We start from the raw sequence: 23,532 nt of genomic DNA, 5'->3' as shown, positions 1-23,532 counted from the left end.
GGAGAATGTTGGGGGAACACTACTCCTCCTATGGTATGTCCAAACCCTTTCCTCCCACTTCTCCTTTTTGTTGCTTTGTGCCGGGGATGGGAGTATGTCACTCTGTATAGTTAATAAATACAATTTACGTCTCAACTAGAAATGCCAAAAGTCTAATATATATCTAATTATTACTTCCTATTTCATTCAGTCCCCCTCCTATTTAAGTAACATACCACAGTATTATAACTATCCTATTCAAACACTTGACATTTTTGGTGTTGACCAGAAAGCTATATTCAAACTTCAAAATGATCTGATGATACAAACTATACATCTGCTTAAGAAATTGCAAGCTAAATAAACTGGTCCTCTTAGGCCACCTAGTGTTAACATTGTAGTAGCACAAAGTTAAAACCATTTTTAAAATCTTGCTTACAAAGGTGTTGAAATATATGTAATAGACAGAATTAAGGAGTTGATGGAAAGAAGATAGATTTTCAAAATAGTGGGCCACTTTCTGATCTGTTACAGCTGTCTGAATGAGATCAGTATCTGCCCATCCCCTGCACCAATTCTGAAACACATTTTAACTGTACTTCAATAATGCAAATGGTGACGTCTTTAAAACTGAGCTATTATATACATGTGCTAAGTAATTAAGAACTAGCCTTATAGATTGGAAGATTTATATATTTAAAATTTTACCCACAAAAGCTTATGCCCAAATAAATCTGTTAGTCTTTAAGGTGCCACCGGACTCCTTGTTGTTTTTGTGGATACAGACTAACACGGCTACCCCCTGATACTATAAGCCATTTCGAGGTCCTACAGATTCTTTCCATTAGGAGAAGAAATTGATGTTAGAGTCTGGCATTTCTTTGATAAAATCCTATTTATTTACAAAGATTGTGCGCAAAGTCTTGTTTCCCTGAACACTAGGAATTAAGTAACAGGAGACCGTTTCTTTGCTCTCAGTTCTAGCCTCTTTCCAGCTAGCACTCTGTCCAATAAAAAGCTCTCTCTTGGCTTTCTCTCAGGGCCATTTTACCAGTGCTTCTCTTTGCTGCCTCTGGCTCCTTCTGACTCACACACGCACTCAGCTCCACTAAACAATACCCAGCCCCTGTGCTTGCAATCAATCAGCAGTCCAAACTCCTCAGACCTCAAGGATCAGTTTCTATTCCAGCCTTGCCATACTGATCTGTGATTTGGGTAGTGGCTTCAGCTATCACCAAACAAAAATGCATTTACCTGCTCCTTCATTTAGCCGGAACAACAGGCAGCTATCATACCCATCAGCTTGAATGAGGTTTGGGCCTGCCTGTAGATTAAAGGCACAGTCCCTGGGAGCCACTCAGCCTCCAGCATAACAACATTAATTTTTCAGAGTTGAGATTAGTTATTAGAAAGAAGAGAAGCTCTGCTCCATTACAATGCTAGAGGTGTGCAAAGGGAGCAGAGACTGATGGCAACCCCCCCACTGGAATTATCACAGGTGTGGGACCATCCACTGCAGGAGGGAAATCAGCAGAGTCATTGAACAAAAGGAGTGGCTGGAGAGCAATGCATTCTGGCAATCCACAGGTGGTCTCCGGGACCATCGCCAGGTGGTGCAGTTCAGAGCAGCCTCCAGACTGCTCTGCTCTGTGATTGCATTGGGACAGATCAGAGAATCAAGCAGCTTTAACCCTTTTTTTCCAAGTCTGTGTACGCATTGCAAGGAAGATACAAAACTGATTGTGTAGATTTTATTTCAAGTATTAAAGGACATCATTAATATAATCAGTTCAATGAAGTATTGCTTTATAAAGCAGAACAAAACAGCAAGATTTATTTCCTTGCTCATGAATAAATGCACACACACACGTACTTTGGGCTGGATTATTATGATTAAAGTTAATAGGAATTCCACTTGCAGGATGGGTCCCTGCTATTTTAGACCAAAACCTGCATTCCTTATACGAGCAAACTTTTAGGGCTTGTCTACGTAGCAGCAGAGTCTGGACTATGGTACGAGTGAATTGTAGAGCACAGTAATGTGTTGCACTCTACCTGCCCTGTATAGACCCTGCTAGCATGAACCAAAAAGGTACCTACTTTGCTTTGATGTAGTCCTGTTTCAAACAGGACTATGTTAATGTGAACTAGATACCTTTTAATTTGCACCAGTAGGATCTACATGGGACAGTTAGAATGCAACACATTAGCATGCTCTACAGCTCACACCCCCTTAGTCCGGACTGCACTGCCATGTAGACAAGCCCTAAGATACATTGCTAGGAGTTTTACCTGAGTAAGAACTGTAGGATTTTGTCCTTAGTGTGTAAGTAGTTTAGCTATGGTGCCTGTATGAAGATATAGGGCCTGATTCTCAGGACTCAGGAGTAATTGTATTGAAATCAGGATTATACTACAGTAATGTAAAACTGGGGTAAGAAGAGAATCAGGCTCACAGTATTCTATATAAGAGTCCAGAATTGTCACTCTGTGCATCACTCTGAAGTTTAGAGTGTCTGGTGAGTCAATGTGAAGCAATGGAAACAGCTACAAGCATGGTTGAGAGCTCTTTTTTGTTGAGAATATCACCAGGCTGAATCATCACTGGGATTCATGGTCTGTTACCATCCAATTTTTAAGTTCTCAGCCACATGATTTTATGAATTACACCCGTGTGATAGCATAGACTTTCGGCTACTAGTTGATATATAATACAGCACAGAACTGCATTGTGCTAAACTGAAGTAGTCTAGCACTTGCAGAAGTAACCTACAATGTCCCACATCAACTAAGCTTTCCTGAGTTTAAGTGTAATAGTACCCAGAAATAGTGAAATGCAAACACTGAATTTGACTTCACCAGCCAATCCACACCCATGTTTCTGAGAGCACTGGGCTGGATTCTTGACAGTAGTTAGAGATGCAATTTTTGCTTTATAGAATATTAATGAATGCATCTCCAGTCATTTTTTGTTAAGGGTTAAATTGTAGCCAGCCAATGTGGCTGTGAGGTCATGAGTAGTGAGTAAGGAGTTTTCCACCCTCTTGAATGACCTGAGAAATGCAGCACCTGTGCTACAGACGTGTTACCCGGAAGTACTGTGTGTTACTAACTTTCAATTCTGGAGACCTTAGGTTCAAAACCTGAATTCCTCACTGACACAAAATGACTTCAGTGGAACATTGTACCCATGAGGAAGTTGGCTGCCTAGTCCCGGCCCTACTCTAATATTTACTTTCCTAGAGAGTTTAAATTAATCCCCTGGATAAACTTCAAATTGTTGACTATCCTCCCCAATGAAAAAATGAGAGGCAACAAAAGACCTAAGCCAGAATCGCCTAAGCAGCTGAAGCCACAGCAGAACCTAGCTCAGGACAGGGCGGCACTGAAAGAAGTCCTAGCGGACTCAATCTCAAAAAGGATTTGTGGCCTCTCTCAGGATGTATGTGATATAAAATCCCAGATATATATCCCAGGTGGCTCACTTGGAAAATGAGCTACACAAAACTGCCATTGAAACCAGGAAAATTAAAAAAGAAACTGCCTCCTATATATTTGTCTCTGATGCCCATAGGTTATGTTCTCACTTATTTAGCTGTTTAGTCACTTAATGATTGATGCCCTGCATGACCAGTCTACGGATCTAGGTTTTGTGTGTGTTTGCTTTTGGTTTGTTTTCTCCAGGTTTTGCAAATAGTAAACACTGAATTTTGTTATTTATATGGTATTTCCACCTTGTCCACATATTTATACATATTTTGTTTCATTATGTGTTTAGATTATATATAAAATCAATAAAGTTTCAAAAGCATAACAAAATTACTTCAATGGGAGGTTTGGGCCTGTAGAGGGAAAAGGAAAAGGAAATTGATTGCCCCAACTTTGTCCCATTTTGACACATCACAAAACCACTGAACAAACTTTTCAAGAATCAAGAAGACTCATTTCAATTCAAGTAATGTGTTGTAAGGCAAAGCAAAAGGAAACAGTACAGTAAATGCAGCTGCCTAACAATTACAAGCATTACATCATATCAGCATTAAAAGATTGGTCTTTGTCATTCATCTCTGCAGTATGGATCCCAGCTAGTAACTTTTCTGAAAGGCATCACATCAAAATGTTTAAAAACAAGGGGTGAAATCCTGGTGAAGTCAATGGCAAAACTCCCCTTACTTTCGGAAGGATCAGGATTTCACCCAACAGTCACAGAAAAAGCCTAATTATACATAATATCATTATTGAGAACACTAGGCAGTCATATTCTTTTTAAATTCAGGGCCTGAGCCAAAATCTGTCCACTGACTTCAGTGAGTTTTGGATCAGGTGCTTAAGAAAGATGTTAGTCTGAACTTGAAGGAGGGAGCAGTAGGTGAATCAATGTTTAAACTCTCCGCTCCAAATGGATTTACATTAACTGATGTGTGTAGTCCCCAAATTATACTGCACCTTCACTCTTATATAAATTCTAGAAGGTTTAGGCTCCCCAGACACAGATGCCTAATGTATAGCAGATACCATTTCACAAATGGCACTGCATGCACTTTTGTATGCCAGTTTGCAATAATGTTTCCCTATTTTTTGTTGTCGTGTTTCTAAAGGACAAATCATTTTCTCAGCCACAAGCCACAAGATCAAAACAGTGTTTCTGTCAACCTCAAGATCAAAACAGTGTTTCATTCTGTTGACACCAATGAGTTCAATTCTTTTATTGATAAGACATTACTTAGACTCAATCAGTTTATTAATCAAAAATAGATAAATCAGCACAATACAGAAAGTTAATACATCACCAGTCTGGAGAGCAGTCTTGTAACATTCAGTTTGTCCCAAAGTATTAGCTCCCTTTGACTTATATTTATGCCCCACTTGTTTACAACAGATAGAAAATCCTCAAATCCACTGTATTAACAAAGCCTTATATCTCTTTTCTCATCTAGTCTTATACCTATTTTGCAAGACATAAAGACATCTGTACCAAACAGATCCAGTTCATATAACTATCTGTACCTGGAAGACGGTGCTTATTTCACAAGCCTCAACAGAACGTACATCTCATTTTCTGACAGACTCTACTCATACAAAGAACAGAACTACACGTACAAAAACAGGGACTGCAAGAGTTTAACTGCTAGTAGATTGCCACAATAAGCTGAACATGAGTATAGTTCACAGTTCTAAACTTAGCACAAGTATAAAGCATTCGAAAAATATATGATATACCTTCCTTGTTTCTTGTTAATAACTTTCTTAGTTTAGTTACACAACACACCTTATCCAATTACCCATATAATTACAGTAATAAAGCAGTATATATATTTGGGTTAATATGTCTGAGAGAATTGATTTCAGAGTCCTTAATACAAATCCATTCTTTATCTGGTGAAACCACCACTGTAACTTGGCACTATAGCTTCTCAGACAATAGTTTTCTGCTTCACCTTTGGTCAAGCCATAAAGCATTGTGGGGCTCCGGTTCAGTTCAGTTATCAATTCTGGACATTTTCCAAAAGAACAGAATTATGCTAAAAGATCTGATTAAACAACACACATGCAATCACAGAGCCCATAGTGTTCTGAAGAAGTAAACTTATTTCTTTCAAATATATGACAAGAGTATTGTTCATTTTTTGGCACTGATTAATAAACCTGATTCTTTTCTAATTTATAAGCACAATCAAGATTCCATCCCTGGAGGTAAAATGTATTTTCCTGTAAGCGATATTAAAATGTGATCTAGGGCAATTATTATGTCACTGAATGAAAAATTTGTCAGATTAATGGACCAATTCTACAGAGGTAACATAAGATAAATCACTGTAAGGTAAGCTAAGCATTCTGGTGTTCTGCCACTTGCAATGCACAACATGAGTTTAATTATGAAACTTGCAACAAATAACTCTATTTACAGATAGCTACCCTGCCCCATGGAATGGATGTTCAATCAAAAAAATAGATTTGCTGAAATATAGAAAATGCACTGCTAAAAACAGGGGCATAATTATAAATCAATGCTTCGGTCTCTTCATTCTTACTGGGAAAACGGTGCAGGCTCTTCCAGGCTGTAAGACATTTTAAAAGTACAAATTACTTCACTGTCATCGTCTATGATAGTATCTTGCTTGGTGAAGTCAGTTATTCTATATGCAATTATAGCAAACAGTGGTATAAAAATTTAATAATAAATAACAACAATAATAACATCATAATTTAAATTGGTGGTGGAAATCGTGGAGCTACCTTTTCCAAAGGATACTGGTAATAAAGATACTTTATTATCATGGAAGGCTATGTTCATTTTTAAAAGCAATGACTGCTACTAAAAATCTGATTCTTGTAGCACTGGAGACATCTGCAAAACCAGAACTAATACACTGCAATTCTATCCTATCAGAAATCGCAAAGTTGGGGGTCACGTGGTACCCATGACGAAGGTGGCTACCTAGTCTCGGACCTCTTCACTCCCTACATATCAATTCATCTCTAATAATTACTCTCTTGGCAAATTGGCAGTAAGTTTCTGTCATCAAAGTTGAAATTGATCCCCTGAATAAACTTTGAACTCTTGACTATGGATTCCAGTGAAAAGGCAACAAAAGATCTGACCCTGCATCACCTAAGCAGCTGAAAGTGGAGACCGCAGGGCCTCAGCAAAACCTAACTCAGGATATCATGGCACCAAAGGAATTCCTCACAACTGGATTTAATGTCAAAAGACATTTGTGGTCTCTCTAAGGATGTATGTGATATAAAATCCCAAATGGCTGACTTGGAAAATGAGCTACAAAGGGAAATTAAAGAAGAAACAGCCTCCTTAAACTTACACTAGACAAAGTGGAAGAAAATAGGATGACTTAGAAAACAGATCTCAAATAAACAACTTTTGCCTCTTGGGCATTGCTGAGGGTTTAGAGGGGAAGAATACTATCAGCTTTCTTCAGAAGCAGCTCTCTGACATACTTAAATTGGAGCCCCAGCTGCTCCCATTAGATATTGAAAGGGCTCATCAAATGCCTGATACTACAAGCCAGGATTCTGGCAAGCCCAGACTCATCGTCTTCAAGCTACTGACTAGCTTGAAGATGATAAAGTAACGTTAATGAAAGCTGCCAGAAAACCTAAAACCTTTATGTACAAAGGCCACAATTTTTCTCTTTTTCCTGCCTTCTCAGCTGAGCTTAGCAAAAAAAAGGGTTGCATTCAGTGCACAGGGGCTGACTTTCATTTTCCTGGGTGGGTGTTCCACCCCGAGGCCCTGCCCCCACTCCCGCCAGCACCTCCCCCCTGCCACTGAACAGCTGATCGGCAGGTGGCTAGTGGATGCTGAGCACCCACCTTTTTTTCCCCTGGGTGCTCCAGCTCCGGAGCACCCACAGACTCAGCACCTATAATTCAATAGCATAAAGCAAATCCTGAGGGGGACCAACCTCAGATACAGCATCAAATACCCATCCACTTTCACTATAGATTTAGAAGGTTCCACAGTATTTTGCATAACCCCCTCTGAAGCTTCACAGACACTTCAAAGACTGAGACCAGATTTGACCAAAAATAGCAGAAATGTTTGTTTCATCCTGAAAAGCATACCTCAAGAAGTTTAAAAATTAGTTTGTTTTCCCATGCATCCTCGTATATATATAGTAATATTCACTTATATCATTTTCCAGCTCCTAGCAGATAACCAGCTAGACTGAACTCTTCTGTTGATCTGAACTGAGCAATAAGGACAACCGAATAATCCTGCAGTGCATAGACTAACCGTTTAACACTAAGCTGAGGTTTATAGCAACATCTGCTGACTGAAGTATTGTCTGCACTAACCAACGCAACTTGCACCGCTAGACAGAATCTCTTCACTAGCTCTGCCTCTCATGGATTCTGTTACGGTGACCACAAGTCCTTTGGAATAGGCAACACTCCTGACATGTAAAGTACACTATAACCTTAAATAGCACTAGTTATTCAATTTGAGCAGAGCATTGGACATACTGTGAATATCATTTTATCTTGCATTTTTCATTTTTAGATTTCATACTAATTTATATTTGATTTACCAGATCAGTTGTAAATGTAGATGTGATGAGTTTGTTTATATGTATATGCATACAGTGGAGCCTCAGAGTTATGAACACGTTGGGAATGGAGGTTGTTTATAACTCTGAAATGTTCGTAACTCTGAACAAAATGCTATGGTTGTTCTTTCAAAAGTTTACAGCTGATCATTGATTTCATACAGCTTTTAAACTTCATTATGCAGAAGAAAAATGCTGCTTTTCCTTTATATCTTTAGTAGTTTATGTTTAACACAGTACTGTACTATATTTGTTTTTTTGTTTTGTTTTGTTTAGGTCTCTGTGGCTGTCGGATTGTGCACTTCCATTTCCAAATGGGGTGTGTGGTTGACTGCTCAGTTCGTAACTCTGGTGTTCATAACTCTGAGCTTCTACTGTACATAGTAGAGAGGCTGAGGGAACTGGGGTTGTTTAGTCTGCAGAAGGGAAGAGTTGTGGGGTGGGATTTGATAGCAGCCTTCAACTGAGTGAAGTGGGGTTCCAGAGAGGATGGAGCTAGGCTGTTCTCAGTGGTGGCAGATGACAGAACAAGGAGCAATGGTCTGAAGTTGCAGTGGGGGAGGTCTAGGTTGGATATTAGGAAACACTGTTTCACTAGGAGGGTGGTGAAGCACTGGAATGGGTTACCTAGGGAGGTGGTGGGATCTCCATCCTTAGAGGATTTTAAGGCCTGGCTTGACATGATTTAGTTGGGGTTGGTCCTGCTTTGAGCAGGGGGTTGGACTTGATGACCTCCTGAGGTCCCTTCCAGCCCTAATCTTCTATGAGTCTATGATTCTATCAGTATACATAAAATCTGTAGGTAGGAATATATTATACATATTCTAGAATGCCCAATAGTATATACAAAATTATATTTGACTTAAAATATATTTGTATTTAGAAATGTTTAGACTATTATTAGATAATATAGGGAGGGGAAGAGAGGATGGAACTGAAGCCATCAGAGGTCTGAACGTGCCCACACTGGGACACGTTTTAAGTCTGGGGGGTTGGTTTGTTTATTTTGGGTTCATTTTCCCCCAGGTTTTACAATTTTTGTTGATATATGGTATTTCCATCTTGTGCGTGTTTTTATATATGTTATAAGAAAAGGAGTACTAGTGGCACCTTAGAGACTAACCAATTTATTTGAGCATAAGCTTTCGTGAGCTCATTGATGAAGTGAGCTGTAGCTCACGAAAGCTTATGCTCAAATAAATTGGTTAGTCTCTAAGGTGCCACTAGTACTCCTTTTCTTTTTGCGAATACAGACTAACACGGCTGCTACTCTGAAACCTGTATATATGTTATGTGTTTATATTTTATATAAAAACAATAAAAATATAGGTTTTTTTAAAAAAGAAATTGCAAAGTTGGGAAAGATTGTATTTGCAAGGAAAACAAAATCCTTCTGAGAGAGACAAGGTGGGTGAGATAATATCTTTTATTGGACCTACTTCTGTTGGTGAAAGCGGCAAACTTTCAAACTACACAGAACGTTTCTTCAGATGTCTAAATATCCACCTGTGACCCTCTGAGTATCTTTCCCAGGCCAGAAAAAGAGCTTTGTATAGCTCAAAAGTTTGTCTCACTCCCCAACAGACCTAAATCCAATAAAAGACATTACCTCACCCACCTTGTCTCTCTAATATCCTGGGGCCAATATGGCTGAAACAACACTGAAAACAAAAATCCTACCAGTTCAGTTTTTCACTTCTGGGAGCATGCTCAGGTTAAAATTAACAACGTTGTAAGAAATACCATTGATCAAAAGTCAATTATGTTTCAGCAGAATGGATTGGTTGTTAAATGCTCATAGATTCTGTGTCTCCATCAATCACAGGAAGCTATACTGGGTCAGACCAATTGTTCATCTAGCCCAGTGTGCTCTCTCCATACGGACCAGTACCAGAGATTTAGGATGGGAGGCGTACAGAAAAGAGCAGTTGGAATGATCCATCCCTGTCTTCTCCTCTTGGTTTTCTGGTAGTCAGAAGTTTAGGGTTACCTTGAGCATGAGGTTGCATCCCTGATCATCTTGGATAATAGTCATTCATGGACCTATCCTCCCTGAACACATCTAGTGCTTTTTTGAACCCAGCTTACTTTTAGCTATCACAGCATCCCATGGCAATGAGTTCCACAGGGTAGTTCTGTGTTATGAGAAAAGTACTTTCTCTTGTTTGTATTAAACCTGCTCCCTATTAAACAAATATTTTGTGTTTCTCACTCTACATTTTATTTTTATGGTAGGGAAGAAATAGGCAGGAGGGATTCTGATCTTTGCAAACTATGTGAAGAGTGTTCAGGAGACAGTGTTGGCCTATAGCATTGTAGTCAACCTTGTCTGAAGACCCCTTCCCAGGCTGTGGAAGCTTTTTCAGCCAAATGGAGTAAGGGCTGTAGAGAGAGGCTGTGAGGATTAAGTTCTATACCTTAAGAGACTAACACAGAAGAGTTTGTAATGTGGCTAGGCTGGACTGCCTTGTTGCACTTCAAGAGGAAAATGCATTGGTCTTTCTCTGAGCCTGGAGACAGTTTCCTACTTATTTTTGTCCATCCCTCTTCTGGATCCGCTGTAATTACCCCAAATAAAACTGAGGAAGTTTCTGGAAATAATGAATAGGAGATTTTATCTCATTCTACCTACTTTGCCCAAGGTAGAGTGAGACTGGGATGTGAATAAGAGCTTTCAGTTCTCCTAGAGTGCAGCCTTAACAATTCTAAAGTTTCATTGGTTGTTGGTGTCTGCTCAAGAATTTATCTCAAATTAAAAATCAACACTCTCCTTCTGGCAAATTATTCTCTACTGAAAGGAATTTGTTTGCTTCCATCAGAATGCTTGGCTTTTGTTGTTATTTTTACTCAACCATTCTATGAAGTGTCCCTCCTTTTAATAAGCCTTTAAGCTTGCATAGTATGTGCTCACAGATCAATCAAAGGTATAGTATTTTGACACTTGAAAAGGGGACCTTTCCCCACCCCAGAGAACATTCTACTACTTTATCTCTTTGAAACTGAATTTTATATATATCAATGGAAAAAAAAACTTACCTTCATTAATTAATATAATCTGTTACTTTCACAGCTGATGGGGAATGTGGTATGCCTGAGACATTCTTCCATTCAAAAGGACTTTTTTCTGGATGCCACTGGACACCATAAATAGGGGATTTATATGCTGCCATAAACAAATTTTCCATCAGTGCACATATTAGGTCTTCACTCAAGTCATTGCATGCACAATTTTATTACAATGAATACATTACTACAGTTCTCACTAATAATTAGTGGGTTCTCTAACAGGAACACAAAGCCTTAAGCAGCGAGTTGGATCTCTGTTGTGAAAATTTATTCCTATCCAAAAAGTTTCAGGCCAAGAACAATATTTATTTAAGTTTAAAAAAATAATCTGGCCAGTTATATAGTATGAGAACTTAAAGTTACAATTAAAATTAAGTATATTGTTAAAAGAAAAAGGGTTTCATTCTATATAAACAAGTTTCTGCAGGTTATTGTTCCCCCTTCGTAATCTGATTGTTTTAGTTGCAGTATTAAAAAACTGAAAAAAGAATTGTTTCATTTAAAAAAATGAGCGAGTGCTAGGAGTTTTGTTAACTGCACAGCAGTTACTATCGAGCTCCAGTACTAGTCTAGAATGTACATAGACCATACATTTAGCCTACTGCATAGCTTCTAGTAGAACAATGACTAAATCCTCTCTCTAGCATTCTCTAGCGAATCAAGACATATGCTTCTGGAGTTAAACATTCAGATGAAGGCACTGGTAATACAGGAGTCTCTTGGAAGAGAGCAATTACCAGCTTTCCCTGTGCTGGAGGCACAGATAAACAGAGCAGCATGGAGAGGCAGCATCAGTATCAGTAGACAGCCAGTAGCAGAAGTCCAGAGTAGACACATTGCACTAAGGAGGGGTTTAAACTACAAAAATGGAAGTGGTGCTTCCATGTCTTGTCCCTCAGCACTGAAAATATTCTGTTGATAAAGTGTGCTGACGTATCTGGTGTGGAGCAGTTGGGTGAGAGAGGGAACACGTATACTCAGAGACATGCACATCAAAAGCCAAGTGCGAAGACGTAGGTTATCTCTAGAGTCCAGACTGAACACAGTCCAATCAATTGAAAGGCAGGCAGTGCTGACACTCCTCTGATTATCCTAACATTAAATTTGTATTATGAACTAGTAACACCACTACCACGCTCACTGAGATCTTCCACAATAATAATAATTACAATCACAGTTTACATTGGAAACTGATCGCTACCTTCCATTGTGGATGCAAACTCTATCTTTCCATCTGTGTTAGTTGTCAGAACCTTATAGAAGTTGGTTAGTTTCTCATTCTTTCTGAAATTCTGCAGCAAACAAATGACAGAAAAAAACTGTTATATTTATAGATTTAGAAGAATAAACTCATTTGAATTCACTAAATCAAATAGTCAAATACCTTAATGGAGACACTCCACTTGTGAGAGTGTGCCGTCAAAGGCTCAGTGGCAAGTTTTTGCAACAAGTCTTCTGGAACATCCTGCTGTCTTTTGCAGCTTGTACAAAAAAAGAAAGGAATATTCTGACTATTGTATTATCAATGGAACATCATTAAAAGGATGGGGATACATGTGATAAAGTACTGACTGAATTCATTTCAAATCCTTTTGATTCTGTTCTTTTGTTAGACTTTATTAATCAAGAAAACCCCTGAAATATACTCACATGTGTGTAATACAGCTCCAGCAGACTTCACCCTTGCAATTCTCACCAGGCCATATGCTGAAACCCTGATCTATTGAGGTCCTGATTCTGCCACCTTTGTTCACACTGATTAGAACCCTATTCTACCATTAATTTCAGTGGGACTACCCACAAGATAAGGTATTACTCTATTTAATTAAGAAAGGCAGAATTGTCTAAATAAGGCAAGGCAACAGCATTTAGTCCATTAATTATTGGCAATCAATTGGAGAAATCCTGCTCATTGCTGTGAGATAAAAAGCCATAGAAAGCATCATTCAGAGTCAGATTCTGCTACCCATACGCTGACTTGCATCTCATTCTGGAGGCAGACCAACTGCTTTCAACGCTATGTGTTATACCACCAAGAAGAACAGTGCTGCCATTTATGATTAGAAGTGAGCCAACCTGCGAAGTTCTAATCCAAATGTCTCCAACGCTTGGAGGTGTTTGGATCCAAACATTTTATTCAGCTCATTACAGAGTTGGGGGACTAGACCTAAATTTTGGATCTCGGACGAAACTTCCCCAAAGTTCATGGCTGTTCAGAACCACAATTTTGATTTTGGCCTCTCTGTATATACCTGTGGCCTGCAAATAGTTTGCTCTCAGACCTCTTATTTTATATTCATAGAATTCTATTGCTAGAACAATATCAACATAATAAAAACATTAGTCTCACCTGTTCTAAATCTTCAACCTTAAATGTTGGTTCATTACAAGAAAAACATTAAAAGGGGAGAGAGAAGCTCTAAAATGATTCCTGTGAAACCAAATGATATTTGTAGTGTTCACCTGTGGTAAAGTTCAATGGGAGTGAAATATTCTCAGTTTTCGGTTTAACCAGTAAGTTCTTCCCACTGGTGAGATATGTAAGCTCTTGGTGTCCCAGACATGTTCCCCAGACAGGAAAATAGTCTCCTTTATCATTAGTCTTTAAAATAAGAAGCAAAAAAAGTCAAGAAATATGTCAACACATACAGTAATTTAGGTACATGTTAATATGCACTGGAGCTTTCTAGGGTATTGGCAGATAATCTTGTGAGTGGCCTGGACATGAGAACCATGAAATGAGGACATTCCTACTATGAGGCAAGCACAACGCTATGCATTAACAAATAGCACATCCTTTTATTTCTATGGGGGACAGGGAGTTCTGCAACATCTAGCCCTTTTATGTGCTTGACGCTTGCATAGCCAGCAATTTTGTGCTCTAGGTTCCTGGAGGAAAAATTCTGACTTTAAACAACATAAAATAGAAAGTGGCACTGTTACCTTAAAAACAATGAAACTGATATGAAATCTGAGCTAAGGGCAAAACTGGGGTAAGGGAAGAAAGAAAGAATAGCTAATAAAAAGCAGAATGAAACTAATTTTTGTAACTTAAAGAAGCACATATGGCTCTGAATATTCTCAGAGAGATCTGGACAGTGAGAAGGTGGCGTTTTTACACAGTAGTTTTTCTGACCGCACACAGGTTTTAAAAGCTCTGTTGTCTCCCGAACGTTAAGGTGCTACCTCCATCTTAACTATATCACTGACACTGTGACCCTAAAAGCTCACATGGATCCTTGCTCCTATAGTAAAATGTTGAAATATTGAATATCTATGCAAAGAAGCTCCAACGGTATCACAGTATATTTAGAGCTAGGCTTGGAAGGATTAGATATTAGATACATATTAGTAAAAGTCAGTTTCACCATATATACACAAACCCATGAAAAAATAGTTCCATCAATTATAACTGAAATGTACAAATAAGCAAAGTAAGGAAAATGCTGCTTCAGAACATATGAGAGTTTCATTAAGGGTATTTACTTTTGTATATTTGCACATGTGGTCATGACAGTTTATATTTAAATGGTATAAAGCTTTAAACGTGTTGAATTTCAGCATCTACTGTCATTAAATAATTATCTGACCCACCCTGTTTTCTCACTCTCCCCATAATTTCCTGCAACTGTGGAAATTTAAATTGATAAAAATCTAAAAAAATGCTTCAAAATAAACATCAATATTATCTGTAAAAATATTAAAAAACTTAAAACAAATTATGGCAAGCCTATTTATAGTCATCTGCCATGTAAATACTCGATGTGTAAAGCTTGCTGCTCCTTTCACTTACTCTGGTGCACGTGAGAAATGAATGATGTCAAAAGAGTTTAAGTGAAACCATAATCAAGCCCTTAACATGTACTCCCCTTATATTCGCTGTCCCTAAAAATGAGCCTAGATGCTAACCACATATTTAACATCACTAAAGACTGAATTTTTTTTCTAATGTAGCTGAGAAAAGTGTAAGGCAAAACTCCCATTGGCTTCAAATGGACTAGGATTTCACCCCTTGCGTGTACATGTAATTTAAAAACACAGTCATACCAAGTAATCTCTTATTTTAAATTTGACAAGGAAAAGTGGGAAGAGACATGGACATGAATTTAAAAGAACAGTAGAAATTCCAGTCATCTTCATACATGCAAACATGCTCTTGACCGTCTCGGCCCGCCAGGGGCTTACCCTGACAGGCCACATGCCAAAGGTTGCCAATCCCTGGCATAGACCATGTCTACAAAGATCTTCTCTCAAACTCTGTATCTAAAGAACGACACAAGCAATTTATTGAGTTGCTGTGAAATGTTCATATTTCATGATCACTACTGTTTACTGTATGGTCCCCCCATCAGACTCTATGGCCCTTGCATGCTTACTCACATGTTTAACTTAACACATTGTGCATAGTTTCATTGAGGTAAATGGGACTACTCACACTACAGAAAGGTAAGCAAGTCTTTGCAATATCAGGGTCTATGACAACCAGATGGCAATGCCCAAGAAAAAAGATGGCGGGGAGAACACAAACTGCACAGAAAAGTGACTTGTACCCTCAGATACGTGTATACATCAGACCAAACACACATTGTACTGACCCCCAGTTATTTCACAGTGGCCACCTGTGCAATGAGAAAGACCCAGAGCACAGAAAATCATACACAACACTATCCAGGGTGAAGCACCTACCATTTTGAAATAATCTCTATAAACCAATACCAGTGAGAAAATATCACTGTGTTTTCCTTGGCTGCTGTATGCTATATTCTGCACAGCAGGGTATGTAGGAATTCTGATTGCAAGCTGATGTTTCCTGATGCTGCATCAGTTTATGCATTGTACATATTATGCTTTAGGGCTGGTCACATTTTTTTTGAAATTAGACTTTGCTACCGTGGTTTTCACTGAAATTTTTAATTTGGATGAAAAAAATGCATAACAATCGCTTTTTTGACCAGCTCCACTATAAAGGTTCCCACCAAAAGAGAGAGAGACTGACCTCTTTTGAGGTAAAAGATTAGTAAAATGGAGAGATTCACGGCCGCCAGGACCTTGGAAGATCAGACTTCTACTTCAAGATAGGCCAAGTGGGACACAACTAACCTTTGAAAAAACTGACTCTTAGAAAATGAGAATTAATTATTTATCTTCAGTGATGAATCAGAGCATCACTGGCATATTCCAAAAGAAACAGCCTCACTATAAATTATGTTATCCATATAAATCTAGATAATTCTCTGTAAAGAATTTTTTTCTACCCGGCTGCCTTACTGTGCGATGAATCAAGCTCACTTCTAAGGTATTGTGTACTGATTTGCAGTTACTGGGGGTCAAATTCAAAGGAAATTTGTAAAATGTGTGACTCACATTAACTTACACTTTCCCCTCCCACACACACACACTAAGACACACTTAGATCTATTGAAATCTATTTGCCCATGTGTAAGAATAAGGGAATTTGAGTGGGTGAGTGCCAAAAGAAGTTGTAAATAACATCACTTTAGGGTCTCTTTAGACTCCCTTTAATGCTATATAATGATATGACTTGAGTAAACTGTATATGTACAGAATTAATGCATTTAACATTTAAATATTCCCTGTTTTTGGATGGTATCATTATTATTTACTATTTTTATTGCACCAGTGCCTGGAGGCCCCAGTCAAGAATACAGGCTTCATTGTGCTAGGCTCTGTATACACATGTAAACAAGACTGTCCCAACTCCCAGAGATCAGAGACTACGACAATGATGAAATCTAAGAGGTGGAGTAAACAGATAGGAAAAAGGATGAAACAGTAAAATTCACAGGTAGAGTAAACAGCAGGCCCAGCTTGCCATCTGCATTGCTATGTATCATGCACCTAAACTTCTACTCCAGGCACCTCTCCTTTTCCTACGGGCTACAGTTTGAAATTCACAGCTGACTTCTAGCTAACTGATCTATTCTGTTTTTTCCAGTCCCTTTCTTGCAGCATCAACTTGTATGTCCTAGCCACTTCTTCTCATTGCAGCATACTTATTAGGCTATTTCCTTCATCATAGCTCGTATCTGCCTTCATTATGCATAACAGAAGAGAGGCAAAATATCTGTATTGTTAGGATAGATTTGTACAGTTAAATATGTTGGGGAAAGTATGTTAACTACAGTTAGCAAAGAGCGTAGCCAAGATTTTCAGAAGTGACCCATTATTTTGAGGTCCTGACTTTTTGGGTGCTCAACCTGAAACACTTAAAGGGCCTGATTTTCAGAAAGTGCTGAGCACTCACCCAACCCCCTGAAAATCTTGGCCTGATTTAGTGTTGAGCAGAACATCTGAGCACTTCTACTTCATAAAAAATACACTGGATACCAAGAAAGTTTGTGTAAGTGTTGGCAATAAGGGTGACTAAGCTAAATTTTACACGTAATGTTGTACAAATAAAGAAATTAACGGTTGACTTCACTTAAATTATTTAGCGATGGGCCTCAAACCTTAAAGTTCAGATTCTAATTTTCTGAAGTTTGGAGGTGTTCAGTTCAGACCTGCATCTAAAGCTATTAGATGATTTGTTACACACACATACTAACAGTCAGCTGCTTATTAACAGGCTAATGGGAATATACTGCACTCCAGTTGGAGACTGTCCAAATATAAGCCTCCCATGATTTTGGTCCATGAACACTGACAATAACCAGAACAGTTTTTCCTTTAAGTGGTTACCTTTAGTGCCTTCTTGTAAAATATCCTAGCAACCCTAGAATATTCTGAAGTCTTAAGACTAACACCACCTCCTGGGAAAAGTACCCTGAAAAACAATAAAGTATTATTACATGTAAATAACTACAGGTCCAGGCATAATATAATGGGTAAACATGGACAAGACTGATAAGAACCCTGAGACCTAAACTCACTGGAGGCAAACACCAAACCATATGATCACAATGCCTATGTGCTACAGTAAATTCCAACACTTCATAAAAGAGGTGGGGCCTGCTGATAATAATTAAAGATAATATTTTCAGAGTGAAAAGAACCTGAAGCTAAAACATACAAGCCTTATAAGATAAAAGGCCATATATAGCATTCTGATCCAAAGCTTCCATATACGATTCAATGGATGCAGATACTTTCTTTTACAGAGTCAGATTCTCACAGCCCTTACTTAACATAGCAGGGCAGCAAGATTGGGTATGGCCCACCCTTACTCACTTGTGCAGCCCTCCTCAGATTGCAACTCTGATCACAGATGATCAGATGGGGATGAAAAGTATGGGGATGAAAAGTAAGCAGCAGCTACTTGACCACTGCTCCCTTTTGCAAGTAGGTGGGTGCTGAGGGGGAAAGAGTGGGAATAGACTTGGCTCTGTCCTCTCCAATAGCCAGCCAGATATGTTGGCCAAGTTGACAACAGAGTCTTCACAAAAAGGAGTGAAATTAGTTACTCCCTCCCCATGGGAGCAAGGAAGGACTTGTCACTCTGAGTTACAGGTCATCCTGGTGCTGAACAGCTATGTGCCACCTCTCACTCAGGGTGTGTTTGGCATTCTACAGAACATAAAGACATGGTCCTTGTCAAAAACAGTCTGCAATCTAAGAACCTAGCACTGCCACCTTTACTTACATTGAGTCACAGCTTACTTCATGAGTAATCCCAATGAAACTATTCATGGAGTAAGGTGGCATGAGTAAGGGTGGCAGAATCAGGCCCTCTGTTGACACAATATCATAAGGGTTGAGTTGGGTGGAGCAAGGAACAAGGCAGAAGAAGTTTCAAGGAGGAAGTGTGGGAGGAAGAGGGTGAGACAGTAGAAGAAGCATGGAGAGGGTTGGAAGAGGAGAAGAGAAGGAGTAAGGAGGGGAACAGTGAGTAAGCAAATTGCAAGGGCCGTGAAATAGCTTTGGCAAAATGAAGGCCATCACTGAAAGGAGGTACGGACTACATGGTGGGCTGCTGGCTTCCATTCAAATGCAGCTCCTATCACCCTGCACACAGGCAGAAAGGGGTGTCAAGTGAAGTACTTGCAGCCATGCTGCTATCTGACAGATACGCATTTCTAAGGAATGGACACAAATGATTTCCTCTTTTAGCAGGGGTGTGTGCATGTGCCGTACTTAGCACACACCTGCAAGAAAGAGGAAGATTAGACTCGCATTCCCTACTTAGGAAAATGAAGTATCTGAGTCTGGAATCACCAAGGGTAAAACCAAGAACTTAACAGTAAAACAACAGTGGCTCTGATAACATGAAGCCTTTCTAAAATATATGTTAATGAACATTTCAATAGGAGACTGATGCACAAAACTTACGCATTAATAGACTGGGAAATTTCATCATACTCTTCTTCTGAAAGAGTTAGTCTGAAATCCCAACAAAGATAGTTACAGGATCGATCTGAAACTTCACCACATTTTACCATTAAAATACCAAAGATACTTAATACAAACCATCTGAAATGAGCATGGAAAGTGTATAAGATATATGTATGAAAAGTAAAGAAAAGAGTAATTCTAGGTCATTAAAGGCAAAATCTGCCACCCTCACTGCTATGAATGGTACCTTACTTTTCAGATAGTCTATGATGAGTAAACAACGACAAAATGTGAAATACTGGCTAGACAGTGGGACTGCGAAAAAGGACCGGAGGGTTACAATGGACCACAAAATGAATATGAGTCAACAATGGGATGCAGTTGCAAAAAAGCCCTATACATTCTTGGGTGTATTAAGTGGAATGTCATATGTAAGACACAGGAGGTAATTGTCCCAATCTACTTGGCACTGGGGTGAGGCCTCAGCAGAATTACTATGTGTAGTTCGGGGCACCACACTTTAGGAGAGATATGGAAAAATTAGAGAGAGTCCAAAAGAGAGCAACCAAAACAATAAAAGGTTTAGAAAAAGCTGAACAATCAGGACAGATTAAAAAAATCTGGGGATGTCTAGTCTTGAGAAAATAAGACTAAAGAAAGATCTACCAACAGTCTTCAAATATGCTAAAGTCTGTTATAAGGAGGATGGTGATCAATTGCTCTGCATGGCTGCTAAAGGTAGGACGAGAAGTATTAGGCTCAATCTGAAGTAAGTGAGATTTAAGTTAGATATTAGGATAAGCTTTCTAACTGTAAAGATAGTTAAATTCTGGAATAGGCTTCCATGGGGAACTTGTGGAATCCCTGTAATTGGAGGTTTTTAAGAACAGGTTGGATAAACACCTGTCAGTGATGATCTAGGTTTACCTAATCCTGCCTCAGCACACAGGGCTGAACTAGATGACCTCTCGAGGTCCCTTCCAGCCTTAAATTTCTATGATTCCATGAATGGTACCTTACTCTTTAGGGAGTCTCACTGGGCCAGTTCATGCCCCCTGGAGCCACACATGGACAGGACGGTCTGCATACAGAGCTCACCCTTTTCACACAGAAGTGGGGGCTGCATCAACTTCTTGATCCTGTCTCCACACCAATAAGCCTCAAAGAACTTAGTCAGAAAAGACAACATAGTCTCCCTGGCCCCTCCCTCCAACCCATGAGGCTTTGGGAACAATGCTCAAATAAATTTGTTCGTCTCTAAGGTGCCACAAGTACTCCTTTTCTTTCTGCGGATACAGACTAACACGGCTGCTACTCTGATCCCTGGTAGTGTGTCTCCACTAGAGACATGGTGCCAGAGATGATGCAGAGGCATAGGGCTCTCATGTGGATGACTCTGCCCTCCCATGGATCCCCTAGGATCTTCCAGATCCCTAGGGATTCATCAGATTTGAGGGAGGGACCTACAACAAGAGTGTGGGATGCAGTGGCAGATTTAGAGTTAGTGGGCCCTGTGCGCAGCTTCATTTTCGGGGGCCCCCCCTTGGGCTCTGGGCTAGGGCAGGGGGTTGGGGTCTGGGATGGGGTGAGGGCTCTGGGAGGAAGTTTGGGTGCAGGGTGCAGGCTCTGGGCTGGGACAGGAGGTTGGGGTGCAGGAGGGGTCGGGGGGCGGTGCTTACTTTGGGTGCTGCGGCTCCCAAAGTGACCGGCACACTCCTTTGGCAGTGGTTCCTAGGCCGGGGGGGAGCGGAGGTCTCTGCGCGCCGCTGCCTACAGGCACTGCTCCCACAGCTCCCATTGGCTGCAGTTCCCAGCCAATAGGAGCTGTGGAGCTGGTGCTCAGGGCTGGGGTAACGTGCAGAGGCACTCCACCCCCAGGGGCCACAGGGACATGCCAGCCACTTCCAGGAGCAGTGCGGCGTGGCGGGAGGGAGACCGTGCGGGCAGGGAGCCGCCTTAGCCCTGTTGCGCTGTTGCTGGCACATCTCTGCACGCCCCTTGGGAGGAGGAGGGCAGGGGGTCTCTGTGCGCTGCCTGGGGCGGGGGCAGCATGCGGAGCCACCTCCCCCGACCAGGGGCATGCAGAGACATGCCAGCAGCCAGCCGCTTCCGGGAGTGGCATGGGGCCACCGGCCACCATGGAATGCAGGCAGCCTGCCCACCTGAGCTCTGCTGCGCCACCAGCCGGGACTCAGGAGCAGGTTGTCAGATGAGATTTGTCCTGCATTTTGTGGGGCCCCTGTCACTGGGGCCCCGTGCCACAGCACGGTCTGTTTCATGGTAAATCCTCCCCTGGTGGGATGACCTCTTCAAGGAGATCCCTGTAGTGATTTCATCCCCGCGCCCCTGAATTTGCTGGAGCCCGGGCACCAAGGGCCTATACAACTCCCCGCCCCTGAGCACAGAGCAGCCATATTAACATATCAGTTAAGTCTTCTGTAAGATTAGACGATCAATAGTACTGCTCAGGCCGTTTCATCAACATCAAGAGCGCTCTTAAAAGGTAGTTGTGTTGTTGTCCATGCCAATGAACAGAATCATTTTAAAATTACAAAGCCAACATGGAAATAAGAAACTTTGTTGCCTCACCCCTACGTGTACAATTTTTCTTGTTGTCCTGGACACCTTTGGTCTGTAATCTCAGTTTTAAAATATTTTAACCTTCAAATTGTGGTCAAAAGAATTTTTCATTATACTTTCTTGTCAGAGATTCAGCTTAGAGCATGATACAATAATATCCTCAGAGAAAGGAACTTTTGGAAGATATTTCTTCTTGTTTAAAGGGAAATAGAATAATTACCATAGTTGGCACCTTGTACAATGCACAGCTACACTGAGCTACACAACTCAGATTCTAAACTACTGGGGAAAAATGTTTTTCTAGTGAGAATTGGAAGCTGATGCTCTTTCGTATATTGCTTTAATTTTAGTTTCTTGGAAAGAAACTCCATCAAGAAATTGTTTGAATTAATTGAAAGTTCAGTGCTTTCCTATGAACACAAAACTTTGTATTGTAGCTATTTTACCTGGCAGAGACCAAATCTATTCTCAGTTATAAATATGCAGCCCTGTTTACGTCATTTGGGTCGCATGCTTGTAAACGAAAGTAAGATTTGGCTTTAAGAGGTGTGGGGCTTTGGTTTTGTTTAACACTAGAGTGCTGAACTAAAATTGTAACCATTCAGTTAAAAAAAACCACCCCAAACTCATGTTAAATGGTGTTGCGAATCCATTACAGGTATTGGCACCTCTGCTGTGGTGTGGCTGTGATTTACTTTCTTCATGGGACTCTTATTTGGTTTTTAATGGTTACGCCTATTGTATCACAACAGAGTGAACTGTACGTAGGAGTCATCTGATTTGGGTCTTACCTCAACAGTGAGTTTTGTCAGGTGGGTGGAAGGGCTATTATTTTACACCCACAGAAGGAAGAGGAGGCACTTTGAATTGCAAAGGACACATATCTTATTGCACAGTGATTGAAGCAGGAGTACCTCTTTAAAGTACTAACTTTCTATAAAATGCTGATTCAAATATAGTTTGCTACTGACTGTCAGCACACTATAATGTAAATTGTTTTTGTAATTTTGTACATGTTATAATACCTTTTATATTAAAGAAGTAAACTTAATATAACATTCTAGGTGGATCACGCAGTCTTTTTGGTCTGTCTCTCTTAACTTTTTATTAAGAAAAATTTACAATTAAAGATTAACGTGCTGTGTCAAACATTGCTTATTATTTAATCAGGATCAGGTTAATATTCAAAGTACCTGGCTAAAGATTCTGGCTTGCTGGCTGGAGAGTCATCCTGCTCCTCTGAGTATGCCAAAATGGGTGACCAAAATTCGGAATCCTCTTTTTGACGCTTCTCTTATGTACATACATTGTGTGAAAGCTTTTGCATTACAAAGGCAGTCCGTATTTTGCAATACCACATTTCCAGAGAAGTCACACTTTTCCCAGTAATGTTCAATACAAAGTCTTGCTGCTAACAGTAAAAAAGGAAATTAATTTGTTGCTCTCTTTGAAATGTAGAGCCTCTCCTGGAGCATTAAGGAAGCAAGTCAGCTCTGGGAAGCTGGCACTTTGCGATAAGAGGAATCTCTTTAATAATTTCCTCCCAGAA

The 23,532-nt window shown here is 40.0% G+C and overlaps 1 pseudogene; it reads right to left on the bottom strand.

The window, feature by feature from the left end:
• Window positions 1-4,702: 4,702 nt before the first annotated feature.
• LOC102936011 lies at window positions 4,703-23,343 on the bottom strand (annotated as a pseudogene).
• Window positions 23,344-23,532: the final 189 nt, after the last annotated feature.

Source organism: Chelonia mydas, chromosome 2, assembly GCF_015237465.2.
Source record: "Chelonia mydas isolate rCheMyd1 chromosome 2, rCheMyd1.pri.v2, whole genome shotgun sequence".
NCBI lineage: Eukaryota > Metazoa > Chordata > Testudines > Cheloniidae > Chelonia > Chelonia mydas.
The sequence above is the reverse complement of the archived record's forward strand: the minus strand, read 5'-3'. Positions and strand labels throughout refer to the sequence as shown.